This window comes from Carcharodon carcharias, chromosome 16 (assembly GCF_017639515.1).
Source record: "Carcharodon carcharias isolate sCarCar2 chromosome 16, sCarCar2.pri, whole genome shotgun sequence".
Lineage (NCBI taxonomy): Eukaryota > Metazoa > Chordata > Chondrichthyes > Lamniformes > Lamnidae > Carcharodon > Carcharodon carcharias.
The window spans coordinates 109,939,937-109,945,504 of NC_054482.1; the positions used below are offsets into that span (position 1 = coordinate 109,939,937).

The 5,568-nt window shown below is 47.5% G+C and overlaps 1 non-coding gene across 1 annotated transcript; it reads right to left on the minus strand.

Moving 5' to 3' along the window:
• Positions 1-377: 377 nt before the first annotated feature.
• Positions 378-541, minus strand: LOC121289475. Its single transcript, XR_005945574.1, has one exon. It is a non-coding gene; the product is annotated as a U1 spliceosomal RNA (small nuclear RNA).
• Between the last annotated feature and the right edge of the window lie 5,027 nt (positions 542-5,568).

Below are 5,568 nucleotides of genomic sequence, written 5' to 3' on the forward strand. Positions count from 1 at the left end.
ACCCACACCCTCCACCAGCGCAGAGACACATGCCTCACAGGGACCTAGATCTACAGCAGGCTCGGGTTCACAATCTGGTGGTCACTGCACGGACGCATGTCCGCAGCAGGAGGAGGAAGGTTCATGCGAGCTCCCCGGCACTCGGAGGACTGCTGGGGAAGAGGCATCTGTGAGGTCCGAGTCAGATGACAAGCTTCTGGATTTGGCTTTCCAACTCATGGTGGAGAGTCAGCAGCAAGCGGGGGAACATCACGCAGAGCTGTTAGAAGCCCTCATCACAGTGTCTCATGAGTCAGAGGAGTGCATCCGCATTCTCCCTGATGAAGTGGTGTGCACATGTGTGCGTATGCAAGTCTCCATGGGAAGGACTTTTTTTTCAGGGAAAAGCATGAACGCAGTCTCCCGCTACCACAAATTTTGCAGTCGAGTATCCTGCATTTGGGGACATCACAGGTGACAGGGCACCCCCAGTGCAATGGGATAACCTCAGCCTGGGAGCACAACCTTCATGATCATTGTTTCTCCCATGCCAGGTAACTATATGGCGGATGCCATGGAGACCTTGGTCCAGGAGAATGCGGAAATGTACGCAGACCAACACTTCATCGTGGTAGCCTGCAGTGGAAACATGAGAGGGAGACAGGGCACCTCAACGCCCCCCCAGGTGCTCCTTTCCCTTAAGGAGTCAGGCTAAAGTGGGGGGAGGAGCAGCAGCTGGACACCCCAGTTCATCCACTCAGGAATCTCAGATGCTGTCTATTGCCTCCAAGTCCCCTTTGTCTGTGACCCCGCCCCCCCCCACCACCTCAACCACATCCTCTGTCATCGCAGAGGGAGCAGCTGGCCCACAGGAGGACAGCAAAAGCAAGCCGGGGCCCCCAAGGCCTTGGCTCTCCAGAGGGCGCACGCTGAAGTCATCAGAGGCTGCAGGGCCAAATATTACACTGGCTTTCTCTGCCCCTGCTGCGGATGTCAGGGCAGCACCTAGAAGTGGTTAGCCTAGAAAGGTCAAGAATTTTTCATCACAGTTGGTTTAACAGGTGAACACATTTTGTCACTTTATAATCTGAAAATTTATTCACTCTCCCTGAATAAGGTGTAATGGGGTCTCTCAACTTCATTTACAGGCTTCGCAAGTCCTCCTCTTGTTTCCCTCCCCCACTAATGGTTCAGCTGCATGCTGCTGGCCCAGAAGTGACTCAGGAGGGAGAGGTATGAGTGCGGCAGGGTCTTCCAGAGCCTCGTGCAAGCACTGTCCCACGCAAGCGGATCTTACCTCCATCACACTCATCTCAATGCCCCAAGAATTTTCAATGCTGCCTGCTAGGGTTCTCTTTCAGTTGTCCATCTGAGTTGACCTGCGTCTCCGCCCACCCACTGATCGCACACCCATGCAGCACCTGTTCCCACCCAACACGAGGCTTCTTTCACTTTCAATTTTGCAAAATGGTACTGATGAAGTATGTCTTTAGTTCCCTCATCCTTACCACTCCCCCAGTCACCTATGTCCTTTCCCTATCACTGTTGACTCCCCCTGGCATTACCTTCCACCTCCCCACCATTACCTATCAACTAGAACCCTTGTCTTTCCAGGATGTCCAGGTGAACATACACGTTCCTTTCCTCCCTGAGAATCCCACCCCCATCCACATTGTCCTTCCCGACCACCTCCTTCACACCCTCATTGTCCGTGTCTGCCTCCGAGTCTCCACCAACAACCTTCACGATACCATTGACCGCTACCATTGCACCCTTACTCTCCCATCCTACCGGCTCACTCTGCCCTCCCTCATTCTCACCATTCCTTCCTACCATGCTTACCCTCGCTTCACTCCAGATCCCCCCCTTGCATGTTCACCTGGACTTCCCCTCTTACTCCTTCCTACACCCTTACCCTTTCCTCTAGCCTCACTCCTACCTCCAGCCTTACTCCTTCTCCTATGAACTCCTTCCTCCTCCCAAAGTCTTGCCTCCCTCCGAACTCCTTCCTCCTCTCGAATTCCTAACCCCCTCTGAACTCCTTCCTCCCCCAAAGTCCTGCCCCCTCCAAAGTCCTTCCCTTATACCTTCCTCCCCCCTTACACCTACCTCCCCAGTTGCTGCATTCTCCCCATTACATCCTCCTCCCCTCCCACCACCAGAATCCCTCCCATCTCCAACCTCACCTTCACCACCCCCCTGATATAATTGCTCCCCAACACTGGTACACCTTCCTATCCCAGTCAAACCCATCTCTCGCCTGCACTACCCCCTATACCCGCCCATGGCACTCCTTCCTCTCCCACTCACAGCAGGACCTTCCCCTCCACCCCATCGATGATCATCCATAGCAGACCATGGCCAAGACACTGATGTCTCGAAGCAGACCCTCAATGGTGACCTTCCACCTTCTGTGAGCTGCTTCATGGCAGAGCCATGACCATGAGAATCCACCCAGGATGCGATGCACGTGTTCCTCCAGGGTGTGGTTGCTGTCGGGCTCCAGCATCTTCTGCTCCTCGGATGTATGCATTGTGAGTAAAGCCCTGACAGTAAGTCACATCTTCTGCATGCCACCCTTGTCAAGATGTGTCCTGCACCGCCAACATGGGCAGTAAATTTGATATGGGTGGATGATTCCGGTGAGCAGAGCTTCTAATGATATGCAGATATGTTAAAATGAACTCTTTGATGTCCAGCAGCTGGAAAAGCAGCCCACCATTGTTGGGCTGAGTGGAGGATCGCTAACTGGTTTCATGATGGCGTGAAACCGATTTTTGGCCTTTCTGGCATATTGTCCACTCATGCCCACCACAACACCTGATGCCAACAGGCACAGGAAATTCTGTCCTTTAGCACAAAGAATAAAATACTTATTAAAAAAGAAAAAGTGAACTATATGACACCATTCAGAAAGGTTGGAAAGTTCTGAATACAAATATAAGAAGACACTTCAAATTCACCGTATTCCTTTAACCCAGCAATATCCTTGCAGACACATAAACCAGTGAAAATTTACCAATTTCCTGACACAGAGGCTTCTCGCTTGGGACTGCCACAGTTACAAAGGTTTTCTTCCAGTGAATTCCTGAAAATTCACTCGATGCTTTTCACACAACTTGTATCTCTCCCTGAGACATCCAAAAAACTGCACTCCAAACTCAGCTTTCCAGTCACACCTCTGCTAAACTGATCACTTTACTGAATTCTGTAACTGATTATTCAGTTAACTATTGTTCCAATAGCCTTGTCATGTTTTGTTCCCAGAGAGCTGAAAACCCCTGTCTTCATTCTCTGACACACGCTGAGTTCACTCGGTCTCAACTCCTGTCCTTTTTTTGTATCTGTTCCCCGGACCACTCCACTAGGAAATAAGTCAGGTTTTTCCACTTGGTGTTTTTATTTTCCAAAATCACTAAAGTTTTAACTCATCTCTAACTTCAGGGGTTGTAAAACCTCATTAAAAATGTATATATACACAAACAAACCCAAAACCTTGACCATCAGTCAAGAGTCTATCCAGATTCCCAGGCACAAACACACAAACAACCTAAATGAAACTGAAACCATTTTACCTTTCTTAACATACATTGCTCATAACAATAAAGAAGAGCACCATGATTACTTTACAATGAACAGCCAATCAGACTCAGTTACAACACATGGCTACCTGCATGCCAAATATGAGAACACAAAAAGTAGGAGCAGGAGCTGGCCATTCTGCCCCTCAAGCCTCTTCTGCTGTTTGATAAGACCATGGCTGATCTGATTGTGGCCTCAACTCCACTTCCCTGCCTGCCCCGATAACCCTTGACTCTCTTGTGGATCAAAAAACTATCTAACTCAGTCTTGATTATATTCAATGACCCAGCCTCTACTCCTCTCTGGGGAAGAGAATTCCACCGACTCATGACCCTCAGAGTAAAACATTCTCCTTATCTTAGTCTTAAATGGGAGACCCCTAACTTTTAAACTGTGACCCCCTAGTTCTAGTCTCTCCCATGAGGGAAACATCTTCTCAACATCCAACCTGTCAAATCCCCTCAGGGTTTTATCTGTTTCAATAAAATCATCTCTCATTGTTCTAAATTCCTATCTGCTCAACCTAAGATCACCCCTTTATCCCAGGAATTATTTAAGTGAACCTTCTCTGAACTGCTTCTGATGCAATTTTATCCTTTAAGTAAAGAGACTAAAACTGTACATGGTACTCCTGATGCAGTCTAACTAAGGCCGTGTACAGCTGCAGCAACACTTCCCTACACTCATACTTGATTCTCCTTGTAATAAATGCCATAGAAACAACAGGCTACAGGCAGAACAAAACAGTCACACCACCAGGAGATTAACGACTGACTGTACTGGACACAACAAAACGGTTGTGCCCTGATAATATCCTGGCAGTATAATGCAAAAGACCTACACACCAGAACGAACTGTCTGACCCACACCCCTCCTCTAGCCAAGCAGCTCCAGTACAATCATAATACAAGAAAAAAGCTTGCATTTCTATAGTGCCTTTCACAGGATCTTCCAAAATGTCTCACACCAAATGAAGTACTTTTGAAGTGCAATCACTATTGTAAATGCAGTATTAGGATGTTCAGGACTGAAGGGTTAATGTTAGACTGGGGAAACAGCACCACCCAATTTATGATGTAAAGAGTCACATGGGAGTTGTAGAATCTAGGAGTGAGTCTGGTGAAAGTCGACATGGAAATAACACCTGATCAGGTCTGTATCCAGTATATATGTATACAATTATGTGTTATTCTCTTCATGAGACAACATACAACCTTACAACAGGTGAAGGACCCCAAAGTTCTTAAGAATGAAATAAAGAAACTGCAGTCTGACCCGAGAGAAATGCATCTGACTTGAAGACCTCAAATACACAGCTGGAGATCAGCTAAGAAGCTCCTTTACAAGCATGGAGGCTGAAGGGAGAAAGATCCACTATGCACGATGAAAGGGCTCCACCAGAGCACGAGGAGCTCCATTGTGAGGCCCGATCAAAAGCAGAGTCAAAGGGCCTAACCAGATTGCAAATGGGTGAACAAACCACGGCCCCCCCCCCCCAAAAAAAAGGCTGAAATAAGCTTTTAAATTCAGCGCAGTAATCAGGCAGTATTGGCAGTCTGCTTGTTTTAATGAATGCGGCTTGAAGCACACTGCAGCCCAGATCCTGAGTTGGCTCCGTGACACATGGTGACCGCACACGAATGAAAAACAAAATTAAAGAGAAGCCAGAGCGCACACAAAAAAAAAAACAATCAGCTTCAATTAGTTTCTCCAAGCTCAAGAAAGCAACTCGCTGGCCAAAACGATTCATTCAAAAGATTTTCTGCAGAATTGCTGGAGGTTAAAATGGCTCCATAATGGTGACAGGAGCCTGCCAAATCCCGCCAAGCAGAGGAATAAAAATAAAGCTGTACTCTCCTGGGCTGAAAACAGCCAGGGATTGTAAATCAATACTACCAGAACAATTATGGCAGATGGAGTGACCAGACCAGTTATAAAATTGGGCATTATGGAGAATAAGATTTAAGATATATGGTACTATCAGGCTTGAATAAGGAAATAGAGACT